Source organism: Scyliorhinus canicula, chromosome 14, assembly GCF_902713615.1.
Source record: "Scyliorhinus canicula chromosome 14, sScyCan1.1, whole genome shotgun sequence".
NCBI lineage: Eukaryota > Metazoa > Chordata > Chondrichthyes > Carcharhiniformes > Scyliorhinidae > Scyliorhinus > Scyliorhinus canicula.
The window spans coordinates 71,290,434-71,314,291 of NC_052159.1; positions in this window are offsets into that span (position 1 = coordinate 71,290,434).

The following is a 23,858-nucleotide window of genomic DNA, read 5'->3' on the forward strand; positions in this document are numbered from 1 at the left end:
GCCTGTCCAGGGAGGCTGGTACGGGAATCGAACCGTGCTGCTGGCCTGCTTGGTCTGCTTTAAAAGCCAGCGATTTAGCCCAGTGAGCTAAACCAGCCCCTGAAAGAGAACCTGCTGAGAGGCATTGCTAAACTGCAGACATATCCATTTTCTTCCTTCTGTGTGTCTTACACATTCGGTGACCTCAAGATTGGTGTCTCAAGGCCTGTCTCCACTTGTCCATTAGATAGATCCTGCACCTCTAGGCCACTAATTTGGCTGGCTGCTGCGTAATCGCAAAGATTGCATTTATTCATGTGGCAATGGCACCCACACCTGGTGCTGCTGCCAAGCTCTACACCATGCACACAAAATATATCCTCATTATCTTTACAGTAAATATTCACCAAAGTTTCTGGGAGAAAATTTAATGTCCCCATAACTGTTCTCAAAATGTCATTCTCTTCATCCACTCCTCTCCATCCTTTGATAATGATTTTAAATGCATCTATTCTAATTACCCAATCCGTACATCAGTGGAAGTATATTTTCCATATTTACCTCATCAAAACATCTCTGATTTTTGTACACATCTATCAAATCCTTTTTGCTAATTTTCTCTGTTCTAATGAAAAGAGCACTAATTTTTCTAGTCTCTCCTCATAACTAAAGCCACTCATCACTGGTATCATCTACATGAATCTCTTCTTCAGCCTCTTGATGGTCCTTGATCTCCTCCTAAAATAAAATTATTCAAAGCTGAACACAATATTCTAATTACTGGCTAATCAATGATACCATTATGCCTCTCTCTAAACAATTATGTTACTTCTGGCTTCTGGTGAAAATAAATCTTTCCAGAAAGGTAGATTCAGTCATTAATCTTGTAATCATAACTATCTATTTCTTTCTTTTTCAAGGTAAGTTTTCAAAGAATAAATTATTCAGAACTGTTCACAAAGTGGGAATGTCAAACAATAAGAGTTTAATATTTGTGTCGTTTGAGTGGGACTGATTAGGATTCTTGCTTCAAGCACAGAAATGCTTTGAATACAATAAGTCATTTAATGTTATTTGAAGGTGCATTGACACTTCAAATGAACATTCGGTAAATGCAACAATCTGTTGCCAGCAAAGGCAAGGAATGAGTACACCTGTTTTCATCAATGTTTCAAATGCTGCAGGAGTCTTATCTCAGGATAATGTCTTCCATATTTTTCCATGTGGCCATCACCTCATTGCAGCAAATAATCATTTCCACAACCAGAGAATGAAAAGGTATTTTAGTTGCTCTCCAAGTAGAATACATTCAATTTTGCTTTTTGGCAGAGAACAATTCGCATGGCAAACTTCTTTTGTTAAACTTTCCTTTCTGGAGAGGGCATTGCCAATTCAAATATGTTTTAATGATTCTTCAAAAATAATTCAGCTTTGCAGATGCCACCTATAAGCACCACAGTGGATGACGTTCAGAGATTAAAAATGGTGATATTACTATAATATTCATTTATTCAAGCAGTCACTACCCCTGCTGAGTGCTGACACTTTGGGAGTGGAAGCTCTCTGAGCGCTAATGCTTTTGTTTCATGTCTTGGCACATAATCTTTAGAAGGACAACAATATCTTACATGGATTGCACTGTTAGCACAAAAGGATAAGCAACAAAGTGTAACAGAAGCTTGATTTCCCTAGTTTGTGTGTAGGCCAAAACTCCAGAGTATGCTGATGGCTTGATTGCTGTGATAAGCAGCCAGCGTCTGGACAACTCATAGGCTAACTGTGATGTGCACAACTTGACATCTAGGCTTTCGCAGTTTTGTGGAACATCTGATTTTTGGAACAGGCTTCGAAGGAGTCAGGGTTATAAGGGTCTAAATGCACAAAATAAATCTGTAGTTCCAACCTGTTTTAAATTCTCTCTGAATGATACAGCTTCTACAAGTAGGCAATGGAGAATACTTACTCTGAATAATGCTTGCTCTCTGAAATTGTTGAGGGCCTATTTTAAGCAACACAATAATATGACATTTCTGGAAAACTGAAACGATTCGGCATAAAGCAAATTGGAATATCAATACATTTTTGTGGCCTTCCCTGTGAAAGCTATACTCTATGTTTATTTTATTTCTGATAGTTCTAGCTTTATGTACGTGGACTTCAAACCAATGAATTATGGCTTTTGACTGTGGATACTGATTATCCCTGGACAATAAGCAGTACAAATTAATTGCCAGCAAATAATATTTATCTTTTCACAATATGTGCTTGAATAGCCTAATAAGCTACCCACTTCCAACTCTTGTGAGACTAGGACAATTCATTAATAATGTCTCCTAAAACAAATTGTATATAATTCTATCCTTTCTTCAGTGTATTGTTTCAGAATAAAAATAGTTTGCCCTGGGTGTTTGGTGATTTGCTAATGAAGCTCCACTGTGGCTTTGAGCTCCATCTACCTTCGGTGTCAGATTATAAATAAACACGACACTAAAACCAAATTCATTTTGATCGAGTGATTATTTAATAATAAAGTTATTTTTCTACTGAATGTTGTTTCAGCTCCAATTAAATAAATGCACATAAGTCATAGTGGATGCACCAGCTTAATGTTAAATAACTGAAAAGATGGACATCAATTTAGACAAATATTTCCTTACACTTTCAAAGCCTAGATAAATAATAGGGGATGTATGGATTAATTAAGAAATACCGTCTTCATTTCATAGATTTTATAGAATTTTCAGTGCAAAAGGAGGCCATTCAGCCTATCGAGCCTGCACCAGCCCTTACAAACAGCACCGGACTCAATCCCACGTCTCTACCCTATCCCCGTAACCCAGTAACTCCCACTTAACCTTTTTTGGACACTAAGGGCAATTTAGCATGGCCAGTCCATCTAACCTGCACATCTTTGGACTGTGGGAGGAAAGCAGAGTACCCGGAGGAAACCCACTCAGACACGAGGAGAACGTGCAGACTCCGCACAGTGACCCAAGCCGGGAATCGAACCTGGGACCCTGGAACCGTGAAGCAACTGTGCTAACCACTATGCTACCGTGCTGCCCCACGATGCTACCATTATTGCTGTTATCTGAAAAAAAGTAGGGAAGTTTGAAGCCGATTTGTAAGTAGTTTGTACCGGAGAAAAGGTTTGTTTGTATATTTTTAAGAGTTAACAGGATTGATTCCTCAATCAAGACAAAAATACAACTATGATATGGCACTTGTTTTCACAACTGGACTGGTGGAATGGAAAGCTGATTACACCAGACATAATGGAGGATGGCTTTGTCAAATATGCTCCCTGGTCACCTTCAGCCTCATATTGGAACTGGAACAAATGGAAACCTTCAGAATTAGGTGCATGGAGAGCTTAAAAAGCTGAGGCTCAAAATTAAAGGCTCTCCGTCTCTAACACATACAACAACAAAAAAATGAACTTTTCCAAAGTTCAGATATGGTGCAAGCAGTTTTCAGCTCTTGAAAAAGCGATCTGAAGGACAGTAACGTGTGAGCAAAGTCAAAAGGATAGCTAAAATGTAGAGAAGCTCACATGACTAATAAACATGTTGCTCAATCTCCGCTTCATTTGATGGATTGTGAAGTGAATATTTCTCTTATGAGGTGTGTCCACAGTGTTCCTAGGCATTTCTCCAAGGAATTGTGATACAGCAAGACTGGGAGAAGACAGAGAATGTATCCAATACTGCCTAAAGTACCTGTTATATCTGGCAACAGATGTGCGAATAGGCAATGGCCAGGACTTTCCCCTCCTGTTTTTTCATGTAGGTTTGGCAATGGAGTGGAAAATCTCGCAAGAGGCCCAAATCATGTTTCACACCGACAAAAAGGTGTGATGGAATTGTCCCTGCCCCTCCAGTAACATAACGAGAACATAATTTCCATAGATTTACATTTAATTATCAGGCCTCTATGCCTGAATCAAGCCCCACCCCCGCCCCCGACTGGCGTAGTCATGACTGGCATCCCAAGGAATGCACTTAGTGAACAGACCTCCCAGAGGAGCACAGGTGAGTGCATCGCTTGGGGGAAGAGAGGATCATGCCCGGGCACTGCCACCTGGCTCTACCAAGCCAATACCTAGGTAGCATCAGGGCAGTGTCACTGGGGCGTCCTTTAAAAATGGCATACTGATCTTCAAAAATCTAAATCTATGACGATACGGTGGAGAAAGCTGCTGTTGAGGCCAGCACTGTCAATGCCACTTTTTCCGCCCGCTATTGGCCTTTGGTGATCTTTGGGAAAACTCTGCCCAATATATTTGAAGAAATCTGACGAGCTAAGACTAAACAACTGTATCATATGCCGAGGGCGCGATTCTCCGCTGCCCACGACGGGTCGGAGAATAGCGGGAGTGCCTTCCCGACATTTTTCCCGACCTCCCGCTATTCTCCCTCTCCACCCCCATGGCCGCCCCACGACACGAATCGCTGCTCGCCGTTTTTTACGGTGAACAGCGATTCTCCCCAGGCCGATGGGCCGAGTTCCCAGGCCTTTACAGCCGATTTCACGAACGCAAACACACCTGCTCTCACCGTTCGTGAAAACAGCCGCAAAGTGCCGTTCCGGACAACCATGGCACCAATTGGCATGGCCGCACCACGGCCGTGCCAAGGGTGGCATGGGTCTGCGATCGGTGGGCACCGATCGCGGGCAGCGGGTCCGATACCCGCGCACTATTTGTTCCTCCGCTGCCCCGCAGGATCAGTCCGCGGGGTGGCTGAGGGGCATGACGGCCCGCGCATGCGCGGGTTTGACGCATCTGCGTGATGACATCATCCGCGCATGCGCGGGTTGGAGCCGTCTAACCCGCGCATGCGCGGCTGACGTCATCGTGCGCGTCAGCTGCCGTGACGCTTGGCGCGCGGGCTTAGCGATGGTCGCTAAGCCCGCGATGCCGTGCTTCACGGGGCCGCGCTGCTAGCCCCGCTCAGGGGGGAGAATCGGGTCCCGGGAGGGGGCGCGGAGGCTGCCGTGAAACACGGCCAGGTTCACGGCAGCCTTTACGACTCTCCGCATTTGCGGAGAATCACGCCCATCTGGCACAGACTTCATATTCTGGCCTGTCAACTGGTTACACTCATAGAATCATTGAATTTATAGTGCCGACTGAAGCTTATCGAATCTGCATGGGCCCTTAGAATGTATACCGTGTCCTCCACCCCATCACCATAACCCAGTAACCCCTATGTAGAAAGATGGAATTCCAGACATTATTCCTATAGAGGCACTAAGAGCCATGGTTTATCTTATAAGGCAGACAATGGATTTGACCAGAGGTATAGAAACTGTTTATTAAACTGCAATTTCCTCATTGATGAGCTAATTCACACAATCTAACACTTCTAATATTACATATTGAAACTCCTCCCTCAGTCTGCTAATGTACCTCCAACCTGCAAGATTCAACAACAGGACTCAAGATTGATAAAGCATCCCACAACAAGTCTCAGCCCCTGGAAGCCTGTTTCACTGGAAGTCTCTGATTATCGCCTGCAAGTCAATGTAAGAAATCTCATTTCACGTGAAAAATCATGTAAATTGACATTCATTTCTGTGGTTTATGTGGTTCTTTTATTGTTCAGTTATTCATAGCTCTAAAACTCTGTGATGGATTCTCCGTCCTGCCAGACCCGTTTTCTGGTGCGGCACGCCCCGCCAGCAGCGGGATCCTCCATCCCAGCACCGGCTAATGTGGTTTTACATTGTGGCCGCCCATACACTGTCAGGAAATCCATGGGCCTAAGCGCGCTGCTGACGAAGAGGAGGATCCTGCTGAAGGGGAAACCGATCTTGGTTTTCTATTACTGTATATTTGTGTATGTGTCAAGTTGTGATCATCCCCCAGGTTTGAATGTATGAGTAAACTAACTTTCTGCTTCATCATAAAGGAAGTTTGCTGCAAGTCACTTTAAAAATTGGACTTCACAAACAGAGTTTGGAAAAAATATGCCCATTTTAAAAACTGTTTAAAAACACCCCTGCTTACAGACAGCTGGCGAGGAGGTAAAATGTTTCCATTTGCCTCTCTCTCTTGTTGGAAACACCCTAAAGTAAGCTTCACTCAACCTATCTTAAGAAGAAGTCAAATGGATACCATTTGTTCCCAGAAAACCAGATATACTAATCAAAATTTCGAAACTTCTAATCAAAAACATGGAAAATGTCTTACAGAATATATTGCACTGAAAAAATAGGAAGATGATATAAGAGCCGCGGGGTTATGCTGCAACTATACATGACCCTGGTGAGACCACATTTGGAGAATTGTGTGCAGTTCTGGTCACCTCATTACAGGAAGGATGTAGGAGCATTGGAAAGGGTGCAAAGGAGATTTACCAGGATGCTGCCTGGTTTGCAGGATACGTCTTATGAGGAAAGGTTGAGGGAGTTAGGGCTTTTCCCTTTGGAGCGGAGGAGGATGAGAGACAACTTAATAGAGATGATGAGGGGGATAGATAGAGTGGACGTTCATAGACTATTTCCTCGGGTGGATGTAGCTGTTACAAGGGGGCATAACTATAAGGTTCAGGGTGGGAGATATAAGAGAGATGTCCGAGGTAGGTTCTTTACTCAGAGAGTGGTTAGGGTGTGGAATGGACTGCCTACTGTGATAGGGGAGTCGGACACTTTAGGAACTTTCAAGCGGTTATTGAATAGGCACATGGAGCACACCAGAATGACAGGGAGTGGGATAGCTTGATCTTGGTTTCGGACAATGCTCGACACAACATCGAGGGCCGAAGGACCTGTTCTGTGCTGTACTGTTCTATGTTCTATGTTCTAATTTACCTCATAAACTCTATTGAAGAACTCTTCCATGGAGCAAACCTGCCATTATAATTTCTGAATTGTACTTGCTGTTCATGCAAACATTTTTCCATTGAAACTGGGATATGATGAGACTCATGTGGAAAATGGATTCAGGCAGTGTAACTCACTAGAAGTGGAAATATAGGGAATTACAGGACAGAACAGATTTGGTGCCGGGCCTGGCCCCTTGCAGTTCTACAGTCCAGCATTTTCTTCTGATGCATAGGATCAGGGAACTGTCCCCAAGCTATCTTTTTGCATTTCATTTGTGTTGTACTATTTCACACTTTTGTTTCCAATGAATGCAACAAACCTGTGTTTGATTTATGATTTACCCTATTTCTGTGCATCCAACATGATGTGATTAAAGTAGCATACATATGTCATACAAAAGAAAGGTGGTTTCAAATCGCCAGTTTCCATTTCTTTGTTATTGGCAGCAATGCCTTCAGCTGCCTTGGTTCAAGCCTCCGAATTCCTTCTTAAACCTCTCCATATTTCTACCTCTCTCCTTCCTTAATCTACTTAAACTTATTTATAAATGGAAAATACTGCAGATACTGAAGTCTGAAATAAAAACTGAAAATGTGAGTACTCAGCTAGTCTGGCAGCATCTATGGAGAAGAAAACATCATTAACATTTCAGGTTGAAGGCCTTTTCTCGGACCTTGCATGATTTCAAGATATGACAAGTTTTAAGCAAATGCTGAGTCAGTGAAAGTGGGGATGTGGAAGCTGGGTGGCAAGAGGGAAGATCTGTGAAAGGGTGAAAGGCATCAGTGAGTAAAAATGTATGTGGTGCAAGGCAAGAGGAGATGATGATGGGGCAAATAAAGGTATCAAAGATGTATCTGGAGGAGAAGTGAAGAAAGTCAATAACTGCTATCCACAAACACCAAAAAAGGCAGCAGACCTAAATGTTGAGTCCGGAAAGCTGCAAAGTGCCTGATTACATGATGAGGTGTTGTTTCTCGCACTTACTGTGAGCTTCAATGGGAAAGAGTTAGGAGGCCGAAGGCAGAAATGTCAGAGTCAGTGGAGAATTAAAATCTCATGGGGAGGCAGTGGTGTAATAGAATATAGAACAGAATATAGAACAGTACAGCACAGTACAGGCCCTTCGGCCCTCGATGTTGTGCCGAGCAATTATCACCCTACTCAAACCCACGTATCCACCCTATACCCGTAACCCCCCCCCCCTCCCTCCCTTAACCTTACTTTTTAGGACACTACGGGCAATTTAGCATGGCCAATCCACCTAACCCGCACATCTTTGGACTGTGGGAGGAAACCGGAGTACCCGGAGGAAACCCACGCACACACGGGGAGGACGTGCAGACTCCACACAGACAGTGACCCAGCCGGGAATTGAACCTGGGACCCTGGAGCTGTGAAGTAATGATATTGTTCCTGGGCTAGTAATCCAGAGATCCAGGATAATACTCTGGGGTTCTGGATTTGAATCCCACCATGGCAGATAAGAATCAATAAGAATCTGCAATTAAAAATATATGAAACCATTGTCATAAAAAACCCATCTGGTTCACTAATGTCCGTTAGGGAAGAGAATATGTCATCCTTACCGGGTCTGACCTATATGTGGCTTTGTGATTGACTCTTAAATGCACTCAGGGATGGGTAACAAATGCTGGTTGAGCCAACGATGCCCGCATTCCGTGAACAAATTAAAAAGAAAATGTAACCAGAAGCTCAGCATTACAATTCTGGACTGAACAACAGTTCTACAGACTGGTCACCCAATATATGAAGAGGAAACATCATCCACGAACAGCGAAGAAAGTATACTAAATTGAAAAAAAAACCAAGTCAATCGCTAATAGAAGAATTTGAGGCCCTTGACAGTAAAATTACAATTGTTGCATCTCTTATGTTTACATAGGAAGGTGTTATGAAAAGGGAAGCAGGTGTTGAGGGAAGGATTGAGGAACGGGCCAACGTGTTATGATTGGAATCAATTTGGCTGCCGAAAGGAGAGAGGATGATGCATTTGTTGGAGGCACAAACTGTGGACGATGATATCTTGAGAGTGGCGGCTGCTGGACTGGAAGGTAAGGTCAAGGGACGCCTTATTAAGCCAGAGCTAGTGCTCAAGGTGGAATGAGAATACTGAAGGCAGTAATAAGGATCTGCTGTGCGGGAGGAATACTGGCTGAAGAAGCAGGAACTGAGGGAAAGTCAACGCAAGAAGAACCTAATGTCATGCCAGGCAGCACGATGACACAGTGGTTATCACTGCTGCCTCACAGCTCCAGGGACCGGGTTCAATTTCGGCCTGGGGTGACTGTCTGTGTGGAGTTTGCACTTTCTCTCTGTGTCTGCGTGAGTATCCTTCGGGTGCTCCGGTTTCCTCCCACAGTCCAACGATGTGCAGGTTAGGTGGATTCACCATGCTAAATTTCCTGTTAGTATCCAATAAGGTTAGGTGGGGTTACGGGGATAGGGTGAGGGTGTGGACTTACGTAGGGTGCTCTTTCCAAGGGCAGGCGCAGACTAGATGTGCCGAATGACCTCCAACTGCATTGTAAATGTTTCTCTAAAGATTCATCGAGGTAGCGATATAAGGGGGTGAAGCCGAGGACTTTGCAGAGGATATGAAAATGAAAATGAAATCATGAAATGGATATCATATTAAGGGCGCGATTCTAAGGCCTCGTTGTATCCTTGATGTACCATCAATTGAACGCGAGACGAGTTGCTGAACAAAAGTATGGCTTTAATGTACTAGATGTTAAGCCCTGCGGTCGATTACAGTAGAAGGACGACCACCGGGAGTACTGGGTATTTATACCCCGCCCTAGAGGCGGTGTTAACTCAGCCTCTCGACCAATCGGGGAGCCGTCACATGACTGGTCTCAACCAACCGGTCGATAGGCACATGACCGACAAGGGCCAATGGTAAGCCCGTGTTCTGCACCAAAGGCAGGCAGCTATGCTAATCATACCACCACATTCACCCCTTGCGGAGAAAGAAGCCGGGGGGGGTATGTGCCAATTAGAGCTGGGGGCGGGGGGGGGGGGGGGAGAACTGGTGGTATGAGTAGTGAGGAGAGAAAAAAATGTATCCTTGGCTTCCCACTGGCCCAGACATTTAGCAACAGAACATAGTGTCCATAAATGGTCCATGGTGGTGTTGAAGTTAAATGGACTCGATCAGCCTTTTTGTTGCCAGTGACGTCCTGGCAGACCGCCGCAGGGGAGTTGGTGACGTTGGTTCAGCCGATGGTGGTGGTTTAGCTGATGTCCTGGACTCCGGGAGCGGTGGTCCTTGAACTGTCTCCGTACCCCGGGCTGGTGGTGGAGACACCATGGATGGGGAAGGGGTGGCCTGGGTGGGGCGCTGGGGGAAAAGGGGCGGGGGAGTATGTCGTGAAGGGGGGGAAGGCCGCACGCTGGCGGGTGCCAGGTCCTTGAGGGAGACCGTGTCCTGCCGACCATCGGGGTATTCCACGTACGCATACTGCGGGTTAGCGTGGAGTAACTGGACTTGTTCCACCAACGGGTCGGACTTGTGCACCCGCACATGCTTCCGGAGCAAGATGGGTCCGGGGCGGCCAGCCACGTCGGGAGAGGGGATCCGGAGGACGACTTCCTGGGGAAAACAAGAAGACGTTCATGAGATGTTTGATTGTTCGACAGAGGAGGGAGCGGATGGAATGTAGGGCATCGGGGATAACCTCTTGCCATCGGGAAATAGGGAGATCTCTGGACCGGAGGGCCAGTAGGATGGTCTTCCAGATGGTACCATTCTCCTGCTCGACCTGTCCGACCTGCAGGAATTGACGCAGCTCATCGCTCATAAAGGAGGACCCCCGATCGCAATGTATGTACGCGGGGTAGCCGAACAGGGAGAAGATGGAGAGGAGGGCCTTAGTGACGGTCGATGTGGTCATGTCGGGGCAGGGAATGGCGAAGGGGAAGCGTGAGTATTCATTGATCACCATCAGGAAGTAAATGTTGCGGTTGCTAGAGGGAAGGGGCCCCTTGAAGTCTATGCTGAGACGTTCGAAGGGGCGGGATGCTTTGATCAGATGCGCCTCTCGGGGCGGTAGAAGTGCGGTTTGCACTCTGCGCATATGTGGCAGTCACGGGTTACTGTCCTGACTTCCTCGATGGAGTAGGGCAGGTTGCGGGTCTTTATGAAATGATAGAAATGGGTCAACCCTGGATGGCAGAGGTCCGCGCGGAGGGAGCGGAGGCGGTCTATCTGCGCGTTGGCGCAGGTACCGCGGGATTGGGCATCAGGAGGCTCAGTGAGCTTCCCAGGACGATACAAGATATCGTAGTTGTACGTGGATAACTCGATCCGCCACCGCAAGATCTTGTCGTTCTTAATCTTGCCCCTCTGTGCATTATCGAACATGAAGGCTACTGACCGTTGGTCTGTGAGGAGGGTAAACTTCTTGCCGGCCAAATAGTGCCTCCAGTGTCGCACAGCTTCAACTATGGCCTGGGCTTCCTTTTCCACTGAGGAGTGGCGGAGTTCGGAAGCCTGGAGGGTTCTGGAGAAGAAGGCCACGGGTCTGCCCGCTTGGTTCAGGGTGGCCGCCGGAACTACTTCTAAAGCGTCGCTCTCGACCTGGAAGGGGAGGGACTCGTTGATAGCGCGCATTGTGGCCTTTGCGATGTCCGCTTTGATGCGGCTAAAGGCCTGGCAGGCCTCTGTCGACGGCGGGAAGGTTGTGGACTGAATGAGGGGACGGGCCTTGTCGGCGTAATTGGGAACCCATTGGGCGTAGTAAGCGAAGAAACCCAGGCAGTGTTTGAGGGATTTGAGGGTATTGGGGAGAGGGAGTTCCATCAGGGGGCGCATGCGTTCGGGGTCGGGGCCTATCACTCCGTTAAGCACTACGTAGCCGAGGATGGCTAGACGGTCGGTGCTAAACACGCATCCTTATTGTAAGTTAGGTTAAGGAGTTTTGCGGTTTGGAGGAATTTTCGGAGGTTGGTGTCATGGTCCTGCTGGTCGTGGCCGCAGATGGTGACATTATCGAGATACGGGAAGGTAGCCCGTAATCCGTACTTGCCAACCATTCGGTCCATCTCCCATTGGAAGACCGAGACCCCATTTGTGACACCGAATGGAACCCTGAGGGAGTGGTAGAGGCGCCCATCAGCCTCGAACGCGGTGTACTTGCAGTCACTCGCGCGGATGGGGAGCTGGTGATAAGCGAACTTGAGGTCCACCGTGGAGAAGACTTTGTATTTCGCAATCTCGTTTACCATGGCGGAAATACGGGGGAGAGGATACGCGTCCAGTTGCGTAAACCGGTTGATGGTCTGACTGTAGTCGATGACCATCCGGTTTTTCTCCCCAGTCCGGACCACCAGCACTTGGGCTCGCCAGGGACTGTTGCTTGCCTCGTTGACCCCGTCCTTCAGCAACCTATGGACCTCGGACCTGATGAAGGTCCGGTCCTGGGCGCTGTACCGTCTGCTCCGGGTCGCGACGGGTTTGCAATCGGGGGTGAGATTAGCAAACAAGGAGGAGGGTCTACTTTGAGGGACGCGAGGCTACAGACAGTGAGGGGGGTATAGGGCCGCCGAATTGGAAGGTCAAGCTCTGCAGGTTGCACTGGAAGTCCAATCTTAGGAGTGCCGGTGCGCAAAGGTCGGGGAGGATAAGGAGTTTATAATTTTTAAAAACCTTACCCTGGACTGTTATGTCCGCGATGCAGCACCCGGTGATGCGGACAGAGTGCGAACCTGAGGCTAACCCGATTTTGTGTTTTACAGGGTGGACAGGGAGCGCGCAGCGTCTTGCCGTGTCAAGGTGTACGAAGCTTTCCATGCTCCCGGAGTCCAGCAGGCAGTCCGTCTCGTGCCCGTTGAGGTGGATTTGTGTTGTCGTCTTGGCGAGCGTGCGTGGACGTGACTGGTCGAGCTGAATGGCCGCGAGCCATGGAGAAGATCCATAGTCGTCGTCGTCGGCCGAGTAGGTGCTGGCAGGACCTTGTGTGCCAGACCAGGATGGCGGCGCCCAGGACCCGCACGTGGAGTTGGGGCCCCAAGATGGCGGCGCCCAGGACCCGCACGTGGGGTTGGGGCCCCAAGATGGCGGCGCCCAGGACCCGCACGTGGAGTCGGGGCCCCAAGATGGCGGCGCCCAGGACCCGCACGTGGGGTCGGGGCCCCAAGATGGCGGCGCCCAGGACCCACACGTGGCGTCCGTGGCCCAAGATGGAACCGCCCGCAGGACCCTCATGGGTGCTGGGGGCGGGGTTAGCGGTGCCGGCGTGCCGATTGGAGTGGATGAGAGCGAGGGCAGAGAGGCGCGCAGGCCGGACGCAAGGGCCCGGGGGCGGGGGGGGGGCAGATTGACGTGGTGCGTGGAAGGGCCCGGAAGGGCCCGGAGGAGGAGATCCCCGGTCGCTGCGCGGCACAGCAGCGACCGATTTGGCCTGGCAGACCGTCGAAAAATGGCCCTTCTTCCCGCAGCTCTTCCAAAGGGCGGAGCGGGCCGGGCAGCGCGGGCGGGGGTGTTTGGCAAGTCCACAGAAATAGCAGCGGGGCCCATTCGGACTTGTTGGGGCATCCCGCGGCGCAGGCCTGAGGGGGGTCGGGAGCGGCGGATGGCGGTGGGGAAGTGTGCCAGGAGGCCCAGGGCACTGCAGAGCGGCTGGGGACATAGGCGCGGGCGTTTAAGTTGGTGACTTCCAGGGAGGTGGAGAGATTCAGTGCCTCAGTTAGGCTGAGGTTGTCTTTTTCCAGCAGCCGCTGGCGGATTGCGGCGGACTGCATCCCAGCCACGTAAGCATCTCTGATTAAAAGCTCCATGCGCTCAGTGGCTGAAACTTGGAGGCAGGCGCAATTCCTCCCCAGGACAGCGAGGGCCCGGTAAAAATCATCTAAGGACTCACTTGGGAACTGTTGTCTGGTAGCCAGCAGATGTCGGGCGTACACTCGGTTTACCAGCTTAAGAAATTGTCCTATTAGCGTATCCATGGCCACGCCATATTCCTTTTCTTCTTCTATCATCGCGTATGCCGCCATGCCCACGCTGGAATGGAGAATATAAAGTTTCTGTGCCATGGTGGGGGGGCTGCTTGCGGTCGCCAGATAGCTATCGAAACACGCCAGCCAATGCTTGAAGATTGCCGATGCGTTCGGAGTTTGTGGGCTGATGCGGAGGCAGTCAGGCTTGATCCGGATCTCCATCTTCAAATTTCTAGTATATTAAATTGATGTACCATCAATTGAACGCGAGACGAGTTGCTGAACAAAAGTATGGCTTTAATATACTAGATGTTAAGCCCTGCGGTCGATTACAGTAGAAGGACGACCGCCAGGAGTACTGGGTATTTATACCCCGCCCTGGAGGCGGTGTTAACTCAGCCTCTCGACCAATCGGGGAGCCGTCACATGACTGGTCTCAAACAACCGGTCGAGAGGCACATGACAGACCAGGGCCAATGGCAAGCCGGTGTTCTGAACCAATGGCAGGCAGCTATGCTAATCATACCACCACAATCCTCCTCCAGTCTGGAGGATAGCGGGAGTAGCTGAAAATGAGAACTGCACCATGTACCAAGCAGTTTGTGATGCAGCCAGCCCGCTCCCATAGGTGAAATCGGGATCTCGCCATAGTGTGGTGAGAAGCCAATTATCATCACTTAACAACTATTTCCATACAGTTAATGGGAGCAACCCCATTTCCAACAGTCCCCTGTCATCCATTGGCCTCCCCAGCAAGTGCTCACGCTGGCGTCAATTAGCACTCCTTTTGAAAAAGTGAACGTGGCGGAAGGGCTTCTGTGGAGGGCCGATGAGGTGTGTAGCCATCTTTGCTCACAGGTAAAGAGTCCAGGGGCACAGGGCTTCCCACCCCAGTGCTCGGCAAGGGCGCGCGACCCTTGGCTGGGTCGGGGGGCTGCTATTGGAAGGGGGGAGGGGAAGAGGGGAGGCACTGGGGGGGGGGGGGGGGCAACCGCAAGCAGCACCAGCATGTGAACCCCAGGATCGTGTGTACCCATTCCAGGGGCAATCCCAGACCCTGCCCGTCTGCCGCACCAACAACCCATAACCCCCTCTGACTGTCGAGGCTTATGGCTGTGCAACTCAAGGTTATTGCAAATAGGGACTTGGCAAGCGTGGTTAAGTGAGCACTCCACACAACCTAAGTGGATTTCCATGGGTAGGAGGGCCATGAAGCATGTGGGAGTCATTGCCTAGCATCCCAATCAAATCTTGATGCATGGACACTGTGCCTGAACACTGCTGGAGGCAACACCACACACGCAGAAGCCAATATCTGATAGGACACGGCTCCCGGACCATCTCCACAGCCGGAGAGTGTGTGAAAGCTATGGGGAGGGGGAGAGTCCTGGAGAGATGGGCCAAAGGTTCAGAGGTTGTGCCGCATTGTGGAAGAAAATGACGGTGGCAACCCCTCCCCTCCCCCCTACCTATCCCCCATCCTCTTCCCATACCCCAGTGGCCTCAGTGATCTTCCATGTGCTTCACCTTCCTAGGTCTATGTCGAGGTGTGTTTTCAGGATGCACATCTGAGGTGGAGGCAGCCAACTGCTTACCTCGTCCCGTGGCCTTCGATGCCCCTGGCGGGTATCTTCTGCCAGTTCTGGGGTCGGAGGGCCCGGTGCACTTGACAACGGCACATGCACAGCCATGCCGCCCTTTCCCTTGCGCTGACCTTATGATGTGGCCTCCTCAGAGGGGTGGAACTGGGGGGAGCTGGTGGCCACCAACCCCACTCCATGGAACGTCTCTGGGTTGGCACTCAATGCCCCTACCTCCTGCTCTTTGCCCATAGGGCCCCGGGGTTCACCTCAGGCTGGTTCGAGTCCCAGCTACCATCCCTAGCACCCCCCCCCCCCCCCACCCCCCCCCCCACCCCCCCCCTCCCGCCGATGTCTGCACCATGGTGTTGACGCCCTCAGTGATGTTCCTCAGTGACTGGTATAGCTCTGCAGCACCCCGGCAATCTCCTCCTGTGACTGGGACAAGCTACGAAGCTCCTTGGCCATTACCATCCAAGAGTGGGACATGTCCCTCAGCGCCTCATCAAAGTCAGTCTGGTGCTAGGTGACATGCCCCAGCCAGTTGGACATTGTTCCGATATCCTCAGCCATGGCCATCACCGACTGCGCGATGCATTGAGCAGTTTCACCAATGGTGCCGGTGTAGTACACCAGGCTCTCCATTGCGGTTGCCACCCTAGCAATGCTGAACTTGGTGCCACCCATTGCTGGTGACATCATCTGCACCCACAGTCTCTGGAACTCCTCCAATCAGCAATGGACATGCTGAAGTGTCGCTGGCATCGCCTTTTGAATGCCCTGCTGCACCCTATCATCTCCAACATCTGCAGGTAACCCGGTACAGAGGCTCAGCAGCTGACTGGGACCCAGCTGGGTCTTGGGATCCAGAGACCTCTAACTCTGTATCTCCTGGGGGTTCCTCCCTCCATCTGATATGCATCAGCTGCTGTGTGGTGTTCACCAGATTATGCCCCACAAGCCTGACAAACATTTCCCACCGAGGTGCGTGTATCTACGCTGGTGGAGGGTGGGGATGACAGCTGTGACACATCGATCGTGTCTTCCTCGGAGATCTCCCCTGAGATGGTCTCCTGGGAGGCTGGAGAGGGGGCCACCCGGGATGGGCCGGCAACATGGGCTGGACTACCTGCGGGAGAATGGACATGTGGACAGTGGGAGGGATGGGTCAGTCAGTAAGGCAATAACAACACATGTCCACAGGATTGACAGGTCCTCCAGGTGGGGCCCGGTGGATTCTCACCTCTGTGACTTCCGCCAGCCTCCACATTGGTGACCGCTCTGTCTTCCGCCATTCCCGTCAGCTCCAGGGCCGTTCCGCAAAGGTGGTGAGGATTCCAGCACTCCTCCGCCAGTCTGGACCCTCCCCCGGAGACTGTGCGAGGCCTTCTCCTGCAGAGACACAGAGAGGGCATTGTTAGTTCACAGTGGTGGGAGGTGTGTGAAGGTAGGATTGTGGGGGGCTGAAGGGAGAGAGGGGGTGAAGGGAGGGTCGGGGGTCACATGGAGGGCTGTGGGACTGGATGTTCACATAGGGGAGGAAAGGTCTTGACGGTGGGGCCGTTGGTGTCAATTCACCCGTGCTGCCCGATATAGGTCGTTGACCTTATGGTACTGGAGGCCCGTTCTCCTGGTCATACTCCCAGCACTCACAGCCGCTGCCACCTCATACCAGGCAGTACTGGCTGCCATGTGGCTCACCCTCCGAGACTCTCGGGGGAAGAGCGAATCCCTCCAGGCCTCAACTGCATCTAGAAGCCTCGCCAGGTCTGCATCGCCGAATCTTAGGGCTGGTTCTCTCGGCGCCATGGCCGTGATCTGCCTGGAGTTGGCTGTGCAAGTGCTGCGTAAGTGCTGCACAACCTTGTTAGCGTGGGGGCTGGTGAGTGTGGTCCCAGCAAATCGGCTGGTGAGCCTTTATTGCGGCAAGAAGCCCAAGGAACCTCCGTAAATGGACCAATTAACATTAAATAGCATTGCCGGCCTCGCTGGATTGAGCGCCCAGAAGATCACGGCAATCCCCGCTCGCTACCACACTGAGAAATATTTCCAGAGAATCGCGTCCTAAGGGCCAAGGAGGGAAGGGCAGAGGCGATTGTGACAACATGGCATGGGGTGAGATTAGAAGATACGTTTGTATAAGTGAAAATTAAAAAGGGGAAGAAAGGGGGGATGTTAACATCCATGAGTTGTTGAAGCTTGCAGTCCTTGGCACCTGAAAGGTGGAAAGAACGTTTTGTTAAAGCACTGTATGAGATGAAGGATGAAATCAAGCTGTGTGGACCGAGGCAGCTTTGATCGAGTGAGTTGGGGGCTGCTGAAGAGAAAGGTTGAGAGTGTGCCCGTGACAGCACATGGCAATGTGTGGATCTCAGGATGCTGCCTTGACAGCAGTTTCCAGAATGTTGGATGTTTTCGTAAAACACCTGTAACCGTGGGCAATCAGCACCATGAAGTTTGGACTTACAGTCAGAATTCCCATGGAATGAGTCAGGGGAAAGTTGCTGAAGAAAGAGATGTGGTTGTGAAATTAAGTTTATTTTGATACCTGATAAAACATGGGAAGCAACAAAGACAAACACAATAAAAGAGACAAATAGATTGCCTGTCAGATAGAAGAGCAGAACTTCTCAAGGGCAGGCATTCCCAGTAGAGAAAACACTAACACAAAAGCAAAAAACCACCAAAAATAAAACCAACCTCTTTGATCAAGATTTTGGTAACCTGCTTGAATATTTCTTCATGTGGTTCAGTGTCAAATTTTATCTGAGAACATTTTTGTGAAGTGCCTGAAGGCATTTTACTCCGTTAAAGGCAATGTACAAATACAAGTTGTTGTTACTTACGCTTTCAAAGAGACACATTAATGCAAATATTCTGTTCCAATTACTCAGTTTACCACAGTAATTTAAGAGAATGTCTCACCATTGACATCCCCTTTAAGTAATGAAATGTGACTAATTATGATGATGTTTCTCATGTTTCAACTGCTCCCAAAAACTTGCAAAAATTCTTCTTTAAACAGTGAGTGAAGAAGTCAAACCAAAAATGATACACCCATTAACTTGGGAAGCTTGTTTTTTTGTCATTACAGCTGTGCATGGTAATTAAAATCTTATTATGTAATCTCTTTCTAATGCCATAAACGCTCACTGTGGAAACACTCAGATTCATAAGAAAGCATGAAATGGGAAGACAGCTTTTGGAAAATCAAGGCTTCTTCCGCAGAACACATACAGTATACCATATAATTGAATCTACTGCAGTTATTCATCTGAAGGATGGAGCTAAAATTTCTTCTTAATCTAAAACCTCACATAACCTCCTTTTCTAGTTTCTCTCCTAAATCCCTCATGTCCTCTCACGTTATGTGATATCGGGCGCAATTCTGTGACCCTGTTGTGCAAGGCATGGATTCTGGCAAAACGGGTGAATCGCCCATGAGCCCCAAATCGGGCTTAGCGTCGCGAAACCTTGTGCGAATCACCCAACACGCTCTACACAGTGTGATTGGTGCGATCCAGATCTGCATATTTAAATGAGCCTTACGGCTCAAACTCAAGCTTGGATGGACAATGAAAGATTCAAGGAGCATCTCAGTGTTTGAGCATTTGGACTTTGGAATCTTTTGTGACATAGCAGAGAAGGAAGAAGCCCTCCAAAGGTTCCCAAATCAGCTGACAACCTTTATTCTGTTGATGGCGTGTCGAGAATGGGCCTCAGCGTGCAGCCCTCATTATTACTCTTTCAGCTCTCTGGGGTACAAATACAGTCTGAGTCACGTACCAATGTAAATAAATGTATTAAGGAAGTGCTCACACGGGCTATAAGCAATTTGAAATGCATAACCACGTTGAACCCATTAGTGCTCGTGGTGAGATGGCGACTTCTGCTCTCACACACTCCAATGAATTGCCTCCTGTGTTGTCTTGGGGTTGGTGTAGGCAGGTTACTCAACTCTGTCTAAATGGCAATGAACATACATCTGCTGCTGTTCATATAAAAACCATGCCCCCAAAAGGTGACTCCCAAGGCTCCACGTTCCTGCCCATAGGAGCATACTTGTGACTGCCCTCTCTCCTCCGAGGAGTCTCTGCACAGATGTCTGTTACTCTGACACCTCCTCCTGAACTCTGGTGCAGTGACTTTCACCCTGTGCCATTAAATCTACACCCGCACTATATCCCTCCAAAGTGCTTATAGCTGTGTTGGTGGAGTGTGGGTTAGTATGATGTGATGCTGCCGCCTTGGAGATATCTTCCTCCCATTGATGCCTGAGGGATGCTCTGTCCCGGGGAGTGAGGGAGCAGAGCTGGGTCCGTGTGAGACACAAAAGGAGTTATTTTGGGATAGTTCATCTCATTGTGAATGTACTCTCCAATGTACGCCAATGCCTTAACCATGTTCACGCTGCCGTTCTGACACAACCCCATCCTTGCACTCCATCTCATGCTAACATCCCATTGTGCTTAGCGAAGTGACAGCATGACCTCACCATTGCCATCATGTGTCAATCTGAAATCAACACCTCCCCTATCACCTGCTAATGCTGATTCACTATCACCTTCAGACAGCTGTTCAGGCACCCTGACAATCTCCACAGGATGGATGTGTCTTAGCCAGGCTGACCTACCTGCATCTGGGCCATCTCCAAGGCATTTTCTGCCCTTCTGATCTGCAATGACAACATGAATTGTTGTCAGCTTGATATATAGCGGAAGAGGGATATTGTTGTTCACTATGTCTGTGCATCCCATTGTTCATTCGTGTGTGTTCTCTGCATATCTATATGAGCAGCTCACACATGCAAGCCTCAATGCTGAAACAGAGTTAAGTGCCTCGTCTTGCACCTCAGCTGCAGCATGCAGACATGGCCCTTCCCTTGGAGCTCTGTGTGAATGAGCCAAGTTCCTCACCTTGCCAAAACACAGCAGGTCATTGAACCATGAGCACTGATGGTCTCCGCTACACTCACCGTAGCTGCTGTTGGAATCTAGGCCTGCTTGTTGCTGTAGGAGTGTTCAGGCAACCAACAGGGTACAAGACTGGTATCCTATTCTGGAGCTTTCCAACCAAAATGTGAAGACCCTGGTTAGAAACGTGAGTAACAGCTGGACCCATCATCTCCCCCACTCTCTTCTGTTTGGATTTTCTGCTGCCCGCCGCCTGTAATGGGGTTCCCGATACAATGGAGAATTGGGCATCTGGGGTAAGGTGCCGATCCATTTGTGATGCTCCGGCCCACCACGTGCGGCATGATAGGGGTTCACGCCCGTGCGCCAGTAGCAGGATGCAAATGGATGTTTCCAGCCACTTAATGTGCCGGGCACCATGGCCGGGACACTCTGAGCCCCCACGCTGCAATAGTGCTCGGCGCGGGGATGGAGATTGGGCTGTCTGATGCCGTCCCGCAATTCTCTGGGGACCAGAGAATCGCCGCCAGTCGCACACGCGTGGTAGACGCAGCACCGGTCGGGGGCCATTGAAAGAGGCCCCCGCAGCGATTCGCCCCTGACAACTGGCCGAGTTCCCGCCGGCATGGTACACTCATGGTTCACAGATTGATGCAAATAACATAAGTAAAAGGCTTTCTCCAAACTACCAACAGGATCAATAGAACTGGCCTGTTAATCACAATTGTTTATCGGACACAGCGGCACCTAACTTCCTTTTTTGGAAGGGCCTATGTGTTTCCAGCAGGTCAGGTGCTTTTTGGCGCCGCCGTTTTGGCCCCGATCTTTTGGCGCCGTTTTTTTGGCGCTCAGTTGTTATGGCGCTCATTTTTTTGGCCCACCACGGTTTGGCGCCAAAGCATGTAAATAAATGGATTAAATTAAACTAGGATAAAAATACGAAACCTTTATTCTATGAGAAAATTTAGGTTTGTCTTTCTTACTTAAAATACTTTCAGCCATTTCTGCAAACTTTACTGATTCTCATAAATTTTTATGAGAATCAGTAAAGTAAAATTAGACTTAACTACTTTTAAATTTTTAGAGTAAAATTCTAAGAGTATGTTGCGCTACAGAACTAGGTGGAATTTTGGTGGAACTAGGTACAGAACTACATTTAAAATATTGGTTTTAAAAGTGGTTATTAAGTAGGTAATTAAGATCCGGCGCCAAATCGTTGAATGCCAAAACAATCGTCGCCAAACCAATTCAGCGCCAAAAAAACGGTGCCAAAAGATCGGCGCCAAAATGGCGGGGCCAAATGGTACCATTCCCTTTCCAGCACCTTCAAGCATGCCCACTGAGTGCCCACCCCAAAATTGATGTGGCAGCCTCTGATTGGACTTTATCGATCAGGCTGATTGAGCTCTGATCAATTGATTGACAAATGACCCAGAGACCGTCCACCCAAAGAGTCTCAAAATTTAAACAGCATGGAAGTTACTGCATGGATTCATTCTTTCTCTTGAGGAGCAGTAATTAACAACGGTGACTTCTACCGGACGACAAAGGAGACCATTCACGCTTCCAACAGAAAGACCAGAGCCAGAAGAGAACCAGATTGATAACCAACTGGCAGAGGACTACAAGACTGGAACTACAGATAACAGGCATGTATCTGCCCAGCACTTGTCGGTCACTGCCAAGTTAAGATCTTGGAACTATTGGTGTATAGTGTAACCTATGATTGGGGGTGTGTGATTGAATAACCATAACCATTGTGTGTGCATGAATAAATATTGTTCTGTTTTATAAACTGAGTCTTATAGTCATTTGTCTACCGTATACAGGTTAAGGCACACTGTGGTTTAGAAAGGGCAACAATGTTTACAAACAACAACTACTTCAAAGAGAGTTAGGTGATGTCAATTTCCAGCTCAGCACTTCAAAATCACTCAATCACGAACATTCGCGAGGTTTGGAAGAGATAAGCATGCAAAGCAAGAGTGATTGGGGAATCAATCCAAGTTCATGAAGGATAAGTCTGTTCATGCTCATTTTTGGGTATGATTCCGGTTGCCAAATGTAGAAAGAAAAACCTTAATGTTGACAGCCTCCAGTCCTTTAAGGACCTCTGGTAATGTTCCACATAGACCATTAAATCTTGAGTAGAACAGGTTGGACACATATCTGAAATAGGCCCTGAATCAGATGTTAGACTCTTGCTTAACCTACTTTTGTCATGTATCCTTTGGTATGGGATGTGGTTCTTTTTGATGCCCGTTTCCACCCACAAAACTGGCACAATGAGGTCCACAGTGTGCCAACATGACACCAGAAAACTAAACAGACCTATCAAACATTCCTAAAAAAGAAAACCTCATCACAGTGACCTGGAATTAGCTTCAAGAATTATAGTGATATTTTAAAAATGCATCTCAAAATTAAGCTTTTTGTTTTGAAAAAATAACTTCAAAGATTCATGTCCACTATCATAACATCAGGCAAATGTACAGAACATGCACCATATGATGCTGTCAGTAGTGCATGGGACTGGCAACACGTAGGAATTCCCAACCTCCTGTTTTCCTTAGGCAGTATAATTTCTAGGCTGGTTGAACAGTATTCTAATCTGCTTGTCCCACACACCATTAATTTTTCAAACAGTATGAATGTGGAGAGTGTGATTTACAATAATTTTACAGCTGCGGCATGTTGGCCAACTTACTATTTGAAAACCCCATTGGGATTCCGCCCACAAGTAACTGCTTTTAAATATTAATTTCTGTTCTTCAAATGATGATTTATTTGCTGTAAAATAACAGTGTAGCTGTTTACTGAAATCTGACAGGGCTTTCCATTTCCTGAAGGCAGCCGAGGTACACGGTGAAATAAGCAGTGACATTATTTCCAGCTTGCCACCCAGGTCTAATCTGCTTTGGTGCATCAGCCTTTTTGTGATGGAAACATTCTGCTTTCACTTACCAGTGGTTTCTTTAATAGAAGGCTGATCGTAGGGCAGCACGGTGGCCTAGTGGTTAGCACAACCACCTCACGGCGCTGAGGTTCCAGGTTCGATCCCGGCTCTGGGTCACTGTCCGTGTAGAGTTTGCACATTCTCCCCGTGTCTGCGTGGGTTTTGCCCCCACAACCCAAAAATGTGCAGAGTAGGTTGATTGTCCACACTAAATTGCCCCTTAGTTGGAAAAAATAATTGGGTAATCTAAATTAAAAAAAAAAAAAATAGAAGGCTGATCGCTGCACACTGGGACGGCAAGTTAAAAATCAAGCCCATGGTTCTTGGAAGGGACTGTCAGCTGTTCCTCGTGAGTTGTCTTTCTCAGTTGTAACTGAAATGAAATGAAATGAAAATTGCTTATTGTCAGGAGTAGGCTTCAAATGAAGTTACTGTGAAAAGCCCCTAGTCGCCACATTCCGGCGCCTGTTCGGGGAGGCTGGTACGGGAATTGAACCTGCGCTGCTGGCCTGCTTTGGTCTGCTTTCAAAGCCAGCTATTTAGCCCTGTGCTAAACCAGCCCCTGTTGACTTATCTAATTTAAGTTATTTATTAACTATAGTAAAGAGGTTAATCCTGTTTGGTTCTTCCATCTAATTTTTG